This window comes from Phoenix dactylifera, chromosome 5 (genome assembly GCF_051530095.1).
Source record: "Phoenix dactylifera cultivar Ajwa chromosome 5, Ajwa_hap1_PhDact_Kaust_v1.1, whole genome shotgun sequence".
NCBI lineage: Eukaryota > Viridiplantae > Streptophyta > Magnoliopsida > Arecales > Arecaceae > Phoenix > Phoenix dactylifera.
The window spans coordinates 22,152,670-22,171,974 of NC_143194.1; the positions used below are offsets into that span (position 1 = coordinate 22,152,670).

The 19,305-nt window shown below is 39.7% G+C and overlaps 2 long non-coding RNA genes and 1 other non-coding gene across 3 annotated transcripts; all 3 read right to left on the reverse strand.

The window, feature by feature from the left end:
- Window positions 1-1,761: 1,761 nt before the first annotated feature.
- On the reverse strand, window positions 1,762-18,760 carry LOC148703469 (uncharacterized). Its single transcript, XR_015987758.2, has 4 exons — window positions 18,714-18,760; window positions 18,516-18,617; window positions 2,068-2,418; window positions 1,762-1,961 (listed from the first exon to the last, which is right to left on the reverse strand). It is a non-coding gene; the product is annotated as an uncharacterized LOC148703469 (long non-coding RNA).
- Window positions 3,327-3,432, reverse strand: LOC120104895 (small nucleolar RNA R71). The gene has a single exon (XR_005507254.2). It is a non-coding gene; the product is annotated as a small nucleolar RNA R71 (small nucleolar RNA).
- LOC120104888 (uncharacterized) lies at window positions 8,033-16,681 on the reverse strand. The gene is made up of 2 exons (XR_005507239.2): window positions 14,539-16,681; window positions 8,033-9,753 (listed from the first exon to the last, which is right to left on the reverse strand). It is a non-coding gene; the product is annotated as an uncharacterized LOC120104888 (long non-coding RNA).
- Window positions 18,761-19,305: the final 545 nt, after the last annotated feature.

Sequence of the window (19,305 nt, forward strand, 5' to 3'; positions counted from 1 at the left end):
CCCAGCCCTCCCTCACCCCACCCCCTTCCTCCCCAATCCCAGCCCCCCTTCCTCGCTGATCCCATCCCCCCCTCCTCTCCGATCCCAACACCTTCCTCCCCGATCTCTCTCTCTCTCTTTCAGAGAAAAATCCCTAACCCTTTCTATAGCAGAAGGCTAGGGTTTTCGCGGGGGAGGCGGCGAAGCGGTCGTAGGAGCTGACAATTGGGGTCACCAAGTTCTCCCAAGAGTTTGTCTCCAAGACCGCCAAGAAATCACTACAAAAAAAATTATCTTTTTTGGTGCATTTTAAAGCCTATACCGAAGCATCGGTAATTTTTCCACTGACGCGTTTTAAAGCGTCGTAAAAGCGTTGGATAGGTGGGAGAGGGGAAAAAAATTTCCGACGCATTTGAAAAGCGTTGCTAAAGGGTCGGTTTTAGCAACGCTAAAAGCACAATTAGCGACGCTCTAAAGCATCGGCTTTTAACCGCTAGTTTTTATAAAAAATAATTATAACAATGATTTAAAGTGTTGTTATAATTATTTTTTAAAAAATATATTTAAAAAGTTTTTTTTAAAGGTCATCCTCCCAGCATTGTGGTGCCTTTCCTTCTAGCAAGATCAACAAATCAGGATATCGGGGTTGCTGGCGGCGAAGCTCAAAAGTCGTCCCCACCGCCACGACTCCTGCGTTATAGCCGCTCCTTTCTCTCTTTCTTTTGACTGCCTCGTGGACGGACGAAAGAAGGGCATCCTCAAGATCAAGAAGGAGGCCTCCTCCTGAGTACCAATCAAACACCTGAATTTTACAATCAACACAAAAACTGTTTCACGATGCAACAGGTCCAAAACATCAAAAGCCAAGATTCCAATTTCTAAGTCTTACAAACAAATCATATCACATATTCCATCCTAACCATGAAATACAACAACAACCCCTATATAGTTCAAGAAAATTCCAACCACTAATCCTATTCAAATTAAGTGAAAATCAATGAGAAAACTATCAAGAAACCAATATGAAGGTCTACGAGAAAAGATTCAATAAACAAGAACAAGAACTCACCAAGATGATCAAGTTTTATGATGAGGGACTCCACTCCAATCCTCTTGAAGAGCGGCTTGACCTTCTTTGAAAACCTCCATTCTCCATCAACCAAAACGTAACTGAATCAATCGACATCATCAGAGAGAGAAATCAGAAATCACGAGCACCAAGTCTTGGAGTAGATGATGACAGGGTTCTCCGATATCATCTTCTTGACGGACAACTCCCACATCGAATCAAAAGAAGAAGAGGACATCGGTCATAGCACTACAGGAATTATAAGTTTTACCGACGTTTTTGAGGGCCTTTGCCGACGCTAATAAGCGTCGGCAGAAACCCAACCAACGCAAAGGAAAGCATCGTAAACGCGTCGATCATATCGGAGTGGGAAAGGTTTTTGCCGATGCCAAACAAAAGCGTCGGTAAAACCTGGGATTGCTCGACGCTAAGGAAAGCGTCGGTGTAGGCGCCATTTCCGACGTAAAAATACGTCGGCATAAACTAAAGGGGGACTGGCAGGGTGTTTTGGCCGACGCTTATAAGCGTCGGCAAAAGCGTACCAGGCACTGCATTTTAACGATGCTTTAAAGCATATAAGCGTCGGCGAAAGCGTACCAGGCACTGCGTTTTAACGACGCTTTAAAGCGTCGGAAGAGGAATTTTTTTTAAAAAAAATATTAGAAAACAAATGCATATCATAAATCAACATTTACATCAATATAAACTTGCATTACATTTATATCAACACAAATATTCAGGTCATTCAAAACATTCATATTGTCATACATGATTAATAAGTTTTAGAATTACATTGTACTTTGAAAAATATAAGAAAGATACATATAAAACTCCTTAAATAACAGTCTAAAAAGTATCAGGGACCGGATTCAGCACCATCACCATCTCTATGAACTGTTGAAGTATCAGGAATCTACAAAAAAAAAGAGAAACTTTAGAAGTTAGAAATATAAAAATTATTAACTCATACAAAATAAGTGATAATTATGTAAAGTCATCAAATACATATAGTTATTTACCTGAGGAGGGAGATATCGCTGTAACATAGATGAAATATGCTCAAGCTGAGACTGCAAAGTTTGTTGGTTCTGCTTCAGCTCCGCCAACTCTGCCTGATGGCGATCCTTCATATCTTCAATTGTTGCCCGAAGTCTACTAACTTCTGTATTGCTACTGCCTTCTCCAGCATTTCTTGTATACATGCCCACTGCAGACAACTAAGTGGGGGTAACCCCAACGCCATAACCCCTCACTCTACCATAACGCTCTGGGCCCAATAATTCAGCTAGCACCTGAGCTTCGACATGACTGGTCGCGTCGGATGATGATGACTCCCCGACGCGCTCTGAAATAAGAGTTGTTGCCCTGTCCTATATTGATAAGTGCTTAATAATTTATAATTTAGTTATCTTTCCATAGCACTTATCAATGTTCTTAAACTGATAAATACATATTTTACCATGAAATTGAATAATCATTGAAATAAATTTAAAATATGGTAAGAAGTAAATAATTCATTTCTTAAACCAGGCTATGAACTTGTCTCTCCCTTAGTTGCGATCTTTCATGAAAACTACAGAAAAACATATAAGGAGGAGATTATGTTAACCCGGTTTGGTAACCTGATAGAGTTGTAATCAAGCTAAGGTTATAATTAAATGGATTTTGGTCCTGATTAGATTGAAAGTTATAATTAATTATTTTTGTATGGGGAAAATGTTTGATTAACCCGTTTTATTAAGACACGATCTTGTTTTTAGTCTTGCTTATTTTATTTGGTCGGGATCGGTCTGAAGCAGTTTAGCAAGAATTAAATTTAAATAACATTGGGCTCGAGAACAAGTTCAAGCAAATCAACGATCATGACCCATCTCAAATCCAAAGCCAATTCCCAACCAATTTTGTACCTACCTTCGTGTAAAATTCATAATTTTAAAATTAAAAAAATAATAATAAAATATCCACAGTAATTTGGGTAAAAATTACTGGAATCACTGTTCATATGAACAGTGTTAGGAAAAGAAAAAAAAACTCATTTACTGTTCATCTTCTTCCTCCCGCAGAGCATCTCGGCCGTCCACCTTCCACTGCGTCTTCCCGTCGATCCCGCGGCCGTCCACCTTCACTGATGATGCTCTGAAACTTAGATTATTCCCTTTCTCCCTTAAAGATAGAGCCAAACAATGGCTGAATTCTTTAGAAGCTAACTCGATTCGTTCTTGGGATCAAATGCAACAAGAATTTCTTAAAAAATACTTTCCCATAGGAAGAACGAACCAGTTTAGACGTGCCATTACAAGCTTCTCCCAAACTGAGGGAGAAAAATTTCATGAAACTTGAGAGAGATTTCGAGACCTAATCCGTAAATGCCCTCATCATCAAATACCTAAGTGGCAGCTAGTGCAATGTTTCTATGATGGATTGACTGAACGAAACCATCAGATGATCGATGCTGCATGCGGGGGGACATTCATGCTTCAAAATGAGCATGAAGCATGGAAATTATTTGAAAATCTAAATGAAAACTCCCTCCACCATGCTTCCTGTTCCCGTCAAGTACCCCCGAGTTCTCAAAGAAAAGGGATAATTTGTGAAATAAGTCATTCTATGGACCTGTCTAGCAAGGTAGATGCATTGTCCCATAAGATTGACCAACTGATGATAGGAGGACATGTCATTAGCTCTTCCCAAGCACAAGTGTGTGCTATCTGTTCTAGCCCCTCACATCCTATTCATGAGTGCCCTTCAGCGCCCCAATTCCCCGAACTCGTGCAAGAACACATCAATGTTGCTCAAACATAGCCTAGACCGGGTAATGACCCATTTTCCAATACATATAACCCAGGATGGCGAAATCATCCAAACTTTTCTTGGAAGCAGCAAGCTTCGAACACAGCCCAACCCTATTCCCAAAATTTTCAAAATCCTCAGAATTTTCAAACCCAACAAAATATTCATCCCTACCGTCCCTCGACTCAATTTCAACACACTCCTCCTCCACCCCAAAGAAACACAGCCTTTGAGGAGAAAGTGTTGAACGCCCTTCAAGATTTGGAAACCATTACACAATTGGTGCACTCTCACACGCAATCCATCGTCAAGCTAGAATCCCAAATGGGGCAACTAGCTAATGCACTGAACAAGCGAGAGGAAGGAAAGCTTCCAAGCCAACCACTAAGTAATCCTAGGGGACAATACATGGCTCAAGAAAATCAATTAAATGCAATTCATCATGAACAAGCCAATGCTTTGACTACCCTAAGGAGTGGACGTGTAGTAGACAATAAGATTGGGGAGGACAACAATAAGGAAGGTGAAGAAGAGGATAAAAATGTGTCAAATGAAAATCTAAAACCTTCTTCTTCTTCTTCAGCTAGTCCACCTTCTGCCGAAACTCATATCCCAAAGGCCCCATTTCCTGAAGCTCTTAATTCACCCTCTTCCTTTGGCAAAAAGGGAACTTCACTAGAGGAGATGATGGAGGTTTTCAGACAAGTAAAGATCAACCTTCCACTTCTTGATGTTATTAGACAAGTTCCCTCCTATGCCAAATTTCTTAAAGACCTGTGCACCCAAAAGCGAAAATCTAGGACACATGTGCCTAGAAAGGTCTTCCTAACTGAGCAAGTGAGTTCTATTCTCCAACACAACACCCCTCCGAAATTCAAAGATCCTGGTGCTCCCACCATCTCCTGTGTCTTAGGAAATAATTTTATTGATCGAGCACTCTTAGATCTAGGGGCAAGTGTCAACCTTTTACCTTACTCATTTTATGAGAAACTTGGGTTAGGAGAATTAAAACCAATCTCGGTATCCCTTCAATTGGCTGATCGATCTGTAAAAACACCACGTGGGATAATTGAAGATGTTCTTGTCAAGGTAGACAAATTCTATTTTTCAGTAGATTTCATTGTCCTTGATATGGAACATGAACCTAATCCTAAGAAACAAATCTCCGTGATCCTTGGGCGGCCCTTTTTAGCAACAGCCAATGCATGCATCAATTGTAGAACAGGGGTAATGAACATATCATTTGGGAACATGAAGGTAAAATTAAATGTGTTCAATGCGGACGACCAACCCGCGGGAAAAGTTGAGTGTTTTATGATAGACAAAATAGATGAACTCATAGAAGGAGATGCAAAAACTACCTCACTGTGTCTGGTTGAAGACAATAAACTTAGCGCTTATTGGGAGGCAACCCAATTCTCTTAGATTTCTTTAACATTGAGGACAATGTTAGATTTAGGTTTGGGGGTATTCATCTTGATTTTCATCCAAACAAAAAAAAAAGAAAAAAAATCGAAAAAATATGTTCATTTTCATTTAGAAAATAAATAATAATAATAATAATAATAATAATAAATTTAAATAAAAAAAAGGTTTTTGTTTTTAAAAACCTAATTTCTATACATTTATGCAAGAATGATAAATACACAAGGTATATAAAATCTAAAAAGCCCAATGACTAGTCGGAAGTAATATAAATTCAAGTTCTTTTTATTAAGTCTCTCTTAAGGAGTTGTAAGCTAATTAATACTTTGGAATTTTACTACACACTGGCCGACCCTTCTAAGGTCTACGCTCGACAATATGTTGATAGTATAGTAGCAACCTTGGACCCTGATGAATCATACTTATCTAATTCAAAAAAAAAAATCATCAATAAAAAGGATTTAGTCAGGAACATCGAAAAGGGCTACCTATTGTCAAAGGTCAAGTGGACTTGTGATGAGGACTCTGAGCATAAGTCCGTAGGGGAGTCTTGATGCCCGACACCTTATGCCAACTGGTGTGAGAGTTGTCGACTGACTGCTCGTTACATGGAGAAATCACCATAAGAGTAAAAGTGCACAATTTATATATTTTTTTAAAAAAAAAATTCTGTACTGACCTTGAAAAAGACAATAGTGTGAAAGCCGTCGTTATAAAAATTCGAGTAAACTGGAATATTATAGATAAAGCCCATGAGGTACTAAAGTAAACATCCACAACTCTCGAAATTCTGCAGATAAGATGATTTTGAATCAGTGAGCAGGTCCTTTCGACCAATCCTTAGAAACTACTAGTATTAGCAATATTTTGGAGATCCGAACCCTTAGCTTGTGTACGGTCCAGATTTCACCGAGCACTCCAGTATAAATGAGTCTTACAACTCCCTAACGGAAACTTAATGACTTTAACTTAAATTGCATACTAACCTAGAATTTGGGCTGACTTAGTAAATAAAACCGTGTGTGCTTTGAAATTCTTATCATTTATGTATCTTAAATTAGATTTTAATAATAAAAAAAAGAGTTTTTGAAATTCTTAGCTAGTATGCATTTGGAATTTGATTTTTTACTTCATAGATCAATCGATAAAAAAAATAAAAAAAAAATAAAAAAAAAAAATCATTACAATAAATGATTTATTTTAATATTGAAGTTTGTGGGTATCTTCACTGGAAACCCTCACGAGACTATAACTCGTCCACTAGGGTAACCTAGGGGTTTAAAGCCTTGTTGCATATGGTAAATGCAATCGCGATGCCTGCGAAAGTGAGTTAGAGTTTCTTCTTTTCTAATTTTATTTTGCTCGAGGACTAGCAAAACATAGGTTTGGGGGTGTGATAAGTGCTTAATAATTTATAATTTTGTTATCTTTCCATAGCACTTATCAATGTTCTTAAACTGATAAATACATATTTTACCATGAAATTGAATAATCATTGAAATAAATTTAAAATATGGTAAGAAGTAAATAATTCTTTTCTTAAACCAGACTATGAACTTGTCTCTCCCTTGGTTGCGATCTTTCATGAAAACTACAGAAAAACATATAAGGAGGAGATTATGTTGATCCGGTTTGGTAACCTGATAGAGTTGTAATCTAGCTAAGGTTATAATTAAATGGATTTTGGTCCTGATTAGATTGAAAGTTATAATTAATTATTTTTGTATGGGGAAAATGTTTGATTAACCCGTTTTATTAAGACACGATCTTGTTTTTAGTCTTGCTTATTTTATTTGGTCGAGATCGGTCTGAAGCAGTTTAGCAAGAATTAAATTTAAATAACATTGGGCTCGAGAACAAGTTCAAGCAAATCAACGATCATGACCCATCTCAAATCCAAAGCCAATTCCCAACCAATTTCGTACCTACCTTCGTGTAAAATTCATAATTTTAAAATTAAAAAAATAATAATAAAATATCCACAGTAATTTGGGGAAAAATTACTGGAATCACTGTTCATATGAACAGTGTTCCGTGAAAACACTGTTCATATGAACAGTGTTAGGAAAAGAAAAAAAAACTCATTTAATGTTCATCTTCTTCCTCCCGCAGAGCATCTCGGCCGTCCACCTTCCACTGCGTCTTCCCGTCGATCCCGCGGCCAGTCTCTCTTCCTAGCCGTCCGTGATCAGCCATCCACGGAGCATCCGAAGCCACCGATCAAGCCACCTTCTTCTTCAGCTCTCCCGCATCCACACCGAATCTCCTCCGCAATCATCGTCGATCCAGCCTGATAGTCAATTTTAAAGACCACGCAATAGCACGTATCTAGTAGGATAGTGATTACGGGTATCGATCCACAGGGATTGGGGTATAGTTGTTTTTCTTAAAAATAAAAATATTTAAAAGGATGAATTTGTGAAGACTATTAAACTAAGCAATTTAATAAAAGAAAATGCAATTAAAATGATATCAGTTTAGGAGAACCTAGGGCATGGAATTCACCACTAACATCGGAACAAGGGTTATTTGTATTTTAATTTATTCTTGGATTAACATGCAAATTGGCTACAAGCCTAAAAAGCATTTAAATAAAAATTCACAAAAGTAATTTAGGCATAATCCATCTTTAGTTAGCATGAAATGTCTACCCTAATCTAAGGTGGCAGCACATCGCATCTTCCTTAAGCATGGACTATCTTATATTTACTTAGTGATCATGAAGAGCAGTTGTATAAACTTTACATTTAAAATCACAGAAATTAAAAATGAGATGAAATAAAATATTCATTAGAAGCAAAATAAGGTTTATACAACTCCAAGAATAGAAATCAAAAATATAAAACCCTTGGCCCTTTGTTAGGGCTGCATCCAGCCCTAGAGAGGAGATCAGCCTTCCATGGAGAATTGAACAGCCGTAGCAGTGGAGAAGACTTCCATCGCGACCAGCTCTTCTTTTATTTCTTCGTGGGCACTCAACCTGTGAAGAGCCGAAGAGGAGTGGATCCCCCGCCAAGTTGCTTCCTCTGTTTCACGCCTGGCCTTTTATAGGCTCCACTCTCTCTTTCCTCTTCCTTATTTCGAATCATGGATAAGGATGAACCCTTTGCCGTTGGGATGAAGTTTGGACTGATTCGTTGGACTGCTGTGGTTCGGATCTTAGATCCGGCTGCTGGGATGCTGATCAAAGGAGAAGATGCGTGAAGCCGGACGCGTGGAAAGATGAAGTCAATCCGAACGGCTGGAATGCTAGTTCGGTTGGGAGGAAGTGGCTCACAGGTTGCTTTATTTTCGGAGAAGATGACTCTAGAATGCAGGGGATTTGGATAAAGAAGAGATGGATTACATCCGTGGATGAGGTGCTGGGAGCGGAACTGGAAGCTGATCCCTTGAATCGTGGATGATTAGGGAGGATATGGCTCATGAACGGGATGCTGGAACTCTGTTTCGAAGTAGAGATAAGGATGCAAGGCTGGGAGATGAAGCTCGTGAAACAGGGGAGGCGTGGGTGGATGAAGGCTATCGTGAACGGGAGATACACGTAACAGGGGATTTGATGCGGTCGTGGGATGAACGTAGATCACGAACGCGATCCGGAGGGAGGCTAGGACAGGTTCTGGATTTGGTTTGGAAGGAGGGTACGGCTGTGATGTGGAGCATTGGTTGTGGGAGAGAAGCAGGGGAGGCTTGGGAACGGTCGCCTGGGAGGCATGGGATCTGTTCGTGGACGTGGAATCTGGAGAAGGTTGGTTGATTCGGCTAGGAAGGAGTGAAGAGCCGTGAACTGAGATGAAGATTGGATCCACGTAATCCAGAGGGATATTGGAATTTTGCTGGGATGAAAGCATACGGTTGCTGGGATTTGAAGAAGGGATAAGGATGCAACCGGTTGGATTGGTTCGGAAGATCCCGGCTGTTCCGAAGCAATGGAAGACCGTGGACGTTGGGAGGATCTCATGCGAACGGGCGGACGTGGATGCAGGGAGATGCTTGGAGTTGAGCAGCTGGACACGGGGATGATGTATACGGTTGGTTGGAAACAAGGGATGATGAATCGCAAGAGGATGAAGATAAGGTGAGCTGGAAGCAGGGGATTTGGGAGGTTAGGAAGATGCCGGGAGGGAGTTGGATTCCTAGGCTTTATCCCGTGGAGGGGATCTAGCGGGAGAAATAAAGGAGTGTGGGATGTTGGGATCATGCAGAGGAGGGGGTCTTGGCTCTGTTTTGAAGCTGGGAATTAATCCTATTCGGCTGGAACGAGGCCAGTGACTAGATTCCTCTGAGATCTGTGCAATTATAGATGAATAGATGATTTACTTTGAGATCTGAGAAATAAATGATCGAAAAGTGTGGGAAGAGAATTAGGTGAAGATGGGAATTAATGGGAATCGTTGGATTTTGGAAGAAAGTTCTTGGAGTCGACTGAGGATGTGAAATTATGAAATGATGCAGTGTAGGTTTAGGCTTTATCTTATTGAGCTTGATTCGACCTGTATACATTAGGCTCAATTAATAAATAATTAAATCAAACTCGAATTAATTTATTAAAATGCAATGATGAGGGTTACACATCTTTTATGGTTAACTTTACAAAATATGTGCATTAAAATAATGATAAGTGCTATGAGAAAGAGGTTAATTTATGTATTATTTAGCACTTATCACACCCCCAAACCTACATTTTGCTAGTCCTCGAGAAAAATAAAAACTAACTCACTTTCGCAGGAATCGCGATTGCATTTACCGTATGCAATAAGGCTTTAAACCCCTAGGTGGCCCTAGTGGACGAGTTTTGTCTCGTGAGGGTTTCCGGCTCAGATACCCACAAACTGCTGTCGAAAGAATTTATTTTATTGTTTTATAAAATCTAATTTCAAATGCATTAATGCCAAGAATTTCAAAAGCACACAAAGTTTTAATTACTAAGTCAGCCCAAATCCTAGGTCAAGATGCAACTTAAGTTGAAGTCATTAAGTTTCCGTTAGAGAGTTGTAAGGCTAATTTATACTTGGGTGCTCGGTGATGTCCGGACCATACACAAGCTAAGGCTTTAGATTCTCCAAAATACTGCTAAAACTAGTAGTTTCCAAGAATTGGTCAGATAAAACCTAATCACTGATTCAAAATCATCCTACCTTGCAGGATTTCGAGAGTTGTGGATGTTTACTTTAATACCTCATGGGCTTTATCTGTAATATTCCAGTTTACTCGAATTTTTACAACGACGGCTTTCACACTATCGTCTTTTTCAAGGTCAATATTATTTTCTCTTTTTCTTTTTTTTATTTTTTTATTATTATTATTATTATTTTATATTTATTACGCACTTTTACTCTTGTAATGATTCCTCCATGTAACGAGCATTCAGTCAACACTCCCACACCAGATGGCATAAGGTGTTAGGCATCAAGACTCCCCTACGGACCTATGCTCGGATTCATCATTGCAAGCCCGCTGACCTTTGACAATAGGTAGCCCTTTTCGATGTACCTGACTAAATTCGCTTTTTTTTTTTTAATAGCGAATTAGATAGGTATGATTCATCAGGACTCAAGGTTGCTACCAGACTTAACAACATCATGTTAAACCTAACCCTTAGAAGTGCAGACCATACGTGTTGTGAAATTTCAAAGTAAAAATTATCTTACAACTCGCTAAAGAAATTTTTAATGAAAAGAACTCAAATTGACTTATTCCTGACTAATCATTGGGCTTTTTAGATTTTATATACTTTGTGTGATTATCATTTCAGCACTAAGGCATAGAAATTAGTTTTTTTTTTTTTTGAAATTCACTTTTTTTTTGAAATTCAATTAAAAATGTGAAAATGCGAAAAATTCCTTTAAAAATTCGAATCCTATTACCCACCAACCTAGATCAGACATTGTCCTCAATGTTTTTTTTTAAATATTATATTATTATTTTTATTGTTTAATATATTTTTTTATTTTTGAATATTATATTATTATTTTTATTGTTTAATATATTTTTTTATTTTGGACGAAAATATGATGCATATGGAGGATAGAAGCATTTTACCGTAGTTGCATCAGTAATATGAGGGATCCTGTTAAGAAAATAAAAAAATGCGACAAGAAAATATGCAAAAATAACCTACGAGAATTGGGTTGCCTCCCAACAAGCGCTAAGTTTAACGTCTTCAGCCAGACGCAGTGCATCCTTATCAAATCATACCGGGTTCATGCGGGGTTCTCCAAGAAAGAAAATTTGTGGAAGACTGATTGTTGGGCAGGAAGTTGACTGCTTCTATGGCCTTGTCTATATCAAAGTCAAAATGGGCCAAGTATGTTTTCAGAGGGTTATCTGCCAAAATATAGGGAAGGGTTTCTTCTACAAGATCGTCCATTTTGTCTATTAGGAAGCACTCAACTTCCTTTGCAGGTTGATCAGAGGCACAAAATATATTTAACTTGACCTTCATATTCCCAAAGGATATATTCATCACCCCAGTTCTACAATTTATACTCGCATTGGCTGTAGCTAAAAAGGGGCGCCCAAGGATCATGGGGATTTGTTTCTTAGGATTAGGCTCATGTTCCATATCAAGGACGATAAAATCTACTGGAAAATAGAATTTGTCTACCTTGACAAGAACATCTTCAATTATCCCACGTGGTGTTTTTACAGATCGATCAGCCAATTGAAGGGATACCGAGGTTGGTTTTAACTCACCTAACCCAAGTTTCTCATAAACTGAGTAAGGTAAAAGGTTGACACTTGCCCCTAGATCTAAGAGTGCTCGATCAATGAAATTATTTCCTAAGACACAGGATATGGTGGGAGCACCAGGATCTTTGAATTTTGGTGGGGTGTTGTGTTGGAGAATAGAACTCACTTGCTCAGTTAGGAAGACCTTTTTAGGCACATGTGTCCTAGATTTTCGCTTTTGGGTACAAAGATCTTTGAGAAATTTGGCATAGGAGGGAACTTGTCTAATAGCATCAAGAAGCGGGAGGTTGATTTTGACTTGTTTGAAAACCTCCATCATCTCCTCCAGTGAAGTTCCCTTTTTGCCAAAGGGAGAGGGTGAATTAAGAGCTTCAGGAAATGGGGCCTTTGGGATATGAGTTTTGGTAGAAGGTGGACTAGATGAAGAAGAAGAAGAAGGTTTTAGATTTTCATTTGACACATTTCTATCCTCTTCTTTACCTTCCTTATTGTTATCCTCCCCAATCTTATTGTTTACTACACGTCCACTCCTTAGGGTAGTCAAAGTATTGGCTTGTTCATGATGAATTGTATTTAGTTGATTTTCTTGAGCCATGTATTGTCTCCTAGGATTACTCACTGGTTGGCTTGGAAGCTTTCCTTCCTCTCGCTTGTTCAGTGCATTAGCTAGTTGCCCCATTTGGGATTCTAGCTTGGCGATAGATTGCGTGTGAGAGTGCACCAATTGTGTAATGGTTTCCAAACCTTGAAGGGAGGTCAACACTTTCTCCTCAAAGGCTGTGTTTCTATGGGGTGGAGGAGGAGTGTGTTGAAATTGAGTCGAGTCGAAGGACGGTAGGGATTAATATTATGGAATGGTTGAAAGTTTTGGGAATAAGGTTGGAAAGTATTGGGAGTCTGCTGCTTCCAAGAGAAGTTTGGATGGTTGCGCCATCCCGGGTTATAAGTATTAGAATATGGATCATTACCCGGTCGGGACTGTGCTTGGGCAGCATTCACTTGTTCTTGCACAAATTCAGGGAATTGAGCTGCCGAAGGGCATTCATGTATAGGGTGAGACGGGCTAGAACAAAGAGCACAGACTTGTGCTTGGTGAAAGTTTGGAAGCTGTTCTCTAGACATTAGCTGGTCCAATTTGCGGGATAGTGCATCTACTTTCTCGGATAGACCTATGGACTGGCTAACTTCATATATGGTTCCTTTTCTTTGAGAACTCGGGGGTGCTTGACGAGCGGAGGAGGCATGGTGGAGGGAATTTTCATTAAGGTTCTCAAACAATTGCCATGCCTCATGTTCACTTTTAAGCATGAAAGTATCCCCACAAGAAGCATCAACCATTTGACGATTTCGTTCGGATAGTCCGTCATAAAAGCATTGCACTAATTGCCACTTGGGTATTTGATGATGCGGGCATTTCCGGAGTAAATCTCTAAATTTTTCCCAAGTTTCATGAAATTCTTTCCCGTCAGATTGGGAGAAGCTCGTGATAGCACGCCTAAATTGGTTTGTTCTTCCTATGGGAAAATATTTCTTTAGAAATTCATGTTGCATTTGAGCCCAAGAGAGAATAGAATTGGCTTCTAATGAATGGAGCCATTGTTTAGCTCTATCCTTAAGGGAAAAAGGAAACAGCCTAAGTTTCAGAGCATCATCAGTGAAGTTCTGAATTTTGACAGTAGTGCAGATCTCAAGGAACTCATCCAAATGTTTATATGGGTCTTCATTGTTAAGTCCATAAAAAGAGGGAAGCATTTGGATGACACTAGACTTAATTTCAAAATGTGCAGCAGCGGTGGTATCAGGTAGTCGAATACAAGATGGAGAGGTATAAATGGAAGGACTGAAGTACTCCTTTAGGAGTTTGGGTTGTTCTTCAGCCATCTCTATAAGTGGAGCAGATCCTATGGTTCTATAGGTGCGGATTTCAGCTCGAAGGGCCCTAATAGAACGCTCTATTTCAGAGTCAAAAGGTACTAATTCGGGAGATTTGGAACGACACCCTAGCATACACTAAGACTCCTCGGATCAGTACAGTCAAGCATGCACTAAAAAGAAAAACACAATTCCTTATGTTCACTCTAAAATCACTAGACAGCTCCTAACTGGTTTGAAGAGGGCACCTAAGCCTCCAATCCGGTCTAATGACTGAGCTGACCAGGTAAGCTCCCAGGTAAGTGGGGGGGTCACGATGCGTTGCAAAGGTCCCACTTAAAAACCACTTGCCTCGAACAGATGAACTGTCTCCCTTAAAGGGACAAAGCTTTGCCTAGACATCAACTGGGCCACAGAGCGAAATTGGTGCAACTTTCGGTGATCTTCGTCCTATTGAGCTCGAATGTCCCTAGGGGCCAACGTCTAATTGATTTTAATTAAGGTGAAAGCTATGTGAGAATTGATTCACCTAATTTGGGCAAGAATCTGGTGATGAAATCCAGTTCTTATCTTGCTGGGGTGATTGCCCTTACTATGTGCAGATTAATTGGTGTATGTGTATCAAGCATGCATTCACACTTTTGTAAAAAATTAAAATCAAACAATCACCACAAAAAGGGAACTAATTTAAATAAGAAAAGTTTAGAGGTTACCAAAGGGAATTTCCCAGCAATTTTTTTTTAAGCAAACCTCTACAGCATTTCTTTTCTAGTAGTTCCCTTTTGATCGTCCCAAATTTTCTCCTCGATTCCTGATCAAATAATACCAAAATAAAAATCAAGAATTCGTAAGAAAGAGAAAGGAGATAAGAAAAGTAAAAAAAAATTAAAAATATTTTTATTTTATTTTAGATAATATATTATTATTATTATTATTATTATTATTTGAAAGTTTTTTTTTAATATTTTATGAAAAGAAAACAACTACGCTAGCAATCTCCGGCAACGGCGCCAAAAATTGATAGTCAATTTTAAAGACCACGCAATAGCACGTATCTAGTAGGATAGTGATTACGGGCATCGATCCACAGGGATTGGGTTATAGTTGTTTTTCTTAAAAATAAAAATATTTAAAAGGATGAATTTGTGAAGACTATTAAACTAAGCAATTTAATAAAAGAAAATGCAATTAAAATGATATCAGTTTAGGAGAACCTAGCGCATGGAATTCACCACTAACATCGGAACAAGGGTTATTTGTATTTTAATTTATTCTTGGATTAACATGCAAATTGGCTACAAGCCTAAAAAGCATTTAAATAAAAATTTACAAAAGTAATTTAGGCATAATCCATCTTTAGTTAGCATGAAATGTCTACCCTAATCTAAGGTGGCAGCACATCGCATCTTCCTTAAGCATGGACTATCTTATATTTACTTAGTGATCATGAAGAGCAGTTGTATAAACTTCACATTTAAAATCACAGAAATTAAAAATGAGATGAAATAAAATATTCATTAGAAGCAAAATAAGGTTTATACAACTCCAAGAATAGAAATCAAAAATATAAAACCCTTGGCCCTTTGTTAGGGCTGCATCCAGCCCTAGAGAGGAGATCAGCCTTCCATGGAGAATTGAACAGCCGTAGCAGTGGAGAAGACTTCCATCGCGACCAGCTCTTCTTTTATTTCTTCGTGGGCACTCAACCTGTGAAGAGCCGAAGAGGAGTGGATCCCCCGCCAAGTTGCTTCCTCTGTTTCACGCCTGGCCTTTTATAGGCTCCACTCTCTCTTTCCTCTTCCTTATTTCGAATCATGGATAAGGATGAACCCTTTGCCGTTGGGATGAAGTTTGGACTGATTCGTTGGACTGCTGTGGTTCGGATCTTAGATCCAGCTGCTGGGATGCTGATCAAAGGAGAAGATGCGTGAAGCCGGACGCGTGGGAAGATGAAGTCAATCCGAACGGCTGGAATGCTAGTTCGGTTGGGAGGAAGTGGCTCACAGGTTGCTTTATTTTCGGAGAAGATGACTCTAGAATGCAGGGGATTTGGATAAAGAAGAGATGGATTACATCCGTGGATGAGGTGCTGGGAACGGAACTGGAAGCTGATCCCTTGAATCGTGGATGATTAGGGAGGATATGGCTCACGAACGGGATGCTGGAACTCTGTTCCGAAGTAGAGATAAGGATGCAAGGCTGGGAGATGAAGCTCATGAAATAGGGGAGGCGTGGGTGGATGAAGGCTATCGTGAACGGGAGATACACGTAACAGGGGATTTGATGCGGTCGTGGGATGAACGTAGATCACGAACGCGATCCGGAGGGAGGCTAGGACAGGTTCTGGATTTGGTTTGGAAGGAGGTTACGGCTGTGATGTGGAGCATTGTTTGTGGGAGAGAAGCAGGGGAGGCTTGGGAACGGTCGCCTGGGAGGCATGGGATCTGTTCGTGGACGTGGAATCTGGAGAAGGTTGGTTGATTCGGCTGGGAAGGAGTGAAGAGCCGTGAACTGAGATGAAGATTGGATCCACGTAATCCAGAGGGATATTGGAATTTTGCTGGGATGAAAGCATACGGTTGCTGGGATTTGAAGAAGGGATAAGGATGCAACCGGTTGGATTGGTTCGGAAGATCCCGGCTGTTCCGAAGCAATGGAAGACCGTGGACGTTGGGAGGATCTCATGCGAACGGGCGGACGTGGATGCAGGGAGATGCTTGGAGTTGAGCAGCTGGACACGGGGATGATGTATACGGTTGGTTGGAAACAAGGGATGATGAATCGCAAGAGGATGAAGATAAGGTGAGCTGGAAGCAGGAGATTTGGGAGGTTAGGAAGATGCCGGGGGGGAGTTGGATTCCTGGGCTTTATCCCGTGGAGGGGATCTAGCGGGAGAAATAAAGGAGTGTGGGATGTTGGGAGCATGCGGAGGAGGGGGTCTTGGCTCTGTTTTGAAGCTGGGAATTAATCCTATTCGGCTGGAACGAGGCCAGTGACTAGATTCCTCTGAGATCTGTGCAATTATAGATGAATAGATGATTTACTTTGAGATCTGAGAAATAAATGATTGAAAAGTGTGGGAAGAGAATTAGGTGAAGATGGGAATTAATGGGAATCGCTGGATTTTGGAAGAAAGTTCTTGGAGTCGACTGAGGATGTGAAATTATGAAATGATGCAGTGTAGGTGTAGGCTTTATCTTATTGAGCTTGATTCGACCTACATACATTAGGCTCAATTAATAAATAATTAAATCAAACTCGAATTAATTTATTAAAATGCAATGATGAGGGTTACACATCTTTTATGGTTAACTTTACAAAATATGTGCATTAAAATAATGATAAGTGCTATGAGAAAGAGGTTAATTTATGTATTATTTAGCACTTATCACAGCCACCAGTTTTCGAATCCCAGAGATGGCGTAGCGACTCCTCCTCCTCCGGATTCCTAGCTCCAAGCGTGATCGGCTCGTCCCAGCGTCCTCGGGTGTTCCGCCATCAGCCGTGTGCAGCTAGCGATCATCAAATCTCCCAGCGTATCCTCCTCTTCCGTGATCCAATCTCCCCGTAATTCGCCCGGAATGCATCCGTTGGATCCTCCAGCCATCCGTCAAGGAAGCCGCAGCAGCCTGTGAGCCAAACTCTTCCGCGTCCGAGCTTCACGGATCACGCCTATTTCCAGCCATCAGCCGCATGCAACAGCGCCCATAATCCAGCCTCCGCGAGATCAAAGACCGTAGACCACGCCCTCCTCCTCTCTGGGAATCGACCACTGGGTTTTCAGCGATCTATAAGAGGAAGACGGAAGAGAGGAGAAAAGGGGAGCTCGGTTGAGAAAACAGGGGAGACCCCCTGTTTCAGTGAAAAGAAGAAGAAAACCGAGAGGGAAGAAGAGAAAAAGAAATAAAAAAAAGAGAGAAAGGAGGGGGAAAGAGAATAGTTTTGGATATTTTGGAAAAAATGGGAGGTGATCAATTTCATTTGAAGATGGGAGGCCGTTTGGAAGCCATGCGTGGCTAAACGTCTAGTCTAGGGCTGGATGAAGCCCTAGCAATGTATCAGGGCATTGTAGTTCTTATTTTTATTATTATTTTGGAGCTTGTTTAAATTCTTATTTTCAATAAAATATTTCTTTATGATATTTAAACTTTGAGCATGCTAGTTACTAATCATGTTTGCTAAAGTAGTCTAAGATGATTCATGCCTAGGAAGATGAAGTGTGCTGCATCCTAGATTAGCATACTTAGGTAGACACTTCATGCTACACCGAAGATGGATCTTCCTAACACTCTTTATGCTTTTATTTTAAAAGGCTTGTAGCCAATTTGCATGCCTCTCCAAAAGATAAAAATTAAGAACACAGTCCCTAATGCAATGCTACGCAGTGGATTCCAAACCCTAGATCTATCTACTTTGATAAATTTCAATTCGTACTCATAGATTAATTTAGTTAAATCAAGTTAGCAAATCCTTCTTCTTGATTTATTTTTAAAAGAAAAATAACTTATTCTTCAATCCCTGTGGACCGACACCCGTAATCACTATCCTACAGGATACATGCTATTGTGTGGTTTATTTTTGAAATTGAAAGAACCGATCATATATCTCTCAAAAGAAAAAATCATATTAATGTATGCCAATAATAGAACTAATAAAAATATCGTTGAAAGATTCAAAGATGAATACATACAACTATATCTCTTAACTCCTCCCGAACAAAACTGCCATCTCGGTGGGTGTGAGTCATCTTATAAAACTCCACCTTACCAGGCTCCCTCCCATTATCATCCATCTACAACAGAAAGTATATTGGCAAGCTAGTTATCATGCTACATGCTATATGATAGAACAATTTAAAATAGTTTCAAAGAGTTTCAAAACAACTTACGAATTCAGCTCTACGTCGAGCATAACTCATCGAGCCTGAAGTATGAGGAACAGTTTGAGAGGCTCGTGCAGCTCTACCAATGTTGGAATATGTCTTCCCAAAAAAAGAATAAACAATATAAATTTGTAATTTAAATTGTTAGTAAATACAATCTAAGGTATTGAAAAAATATACACAACCTGAGCTTTCTCGGAAAACCAATAGTGGACAAGCTCCCTCCACTAATGGGGGATTACATCAGGAGGACAAATACGGGCAACCTCCTCTTCTGTCATACCATCGTGCTTCCAGTCCGCCTTTAACTTGGCCCTATATTCTTTCCACTTGCGGTTGACGAACTTCAGCACCCAATCATGGCTCTCTTTAGGGAGCAAAAACTTTTTCTACACCAAAGTAATTAAAGAATGTTATAACAATGTTAAATCAAAAAATAAAATTATAATAGTAAGCAAATTCAATTCTTTACCTCAATAACTTTAAGAAGCTCAACCTTATACGAAGGAAGCATTTCATTCCATTTCGTATAGTTGAGCGGACACAACTGACCCTTCTGCGCAACCGATCCCAGAAAAGTCGATAAAATGCTTGCAGC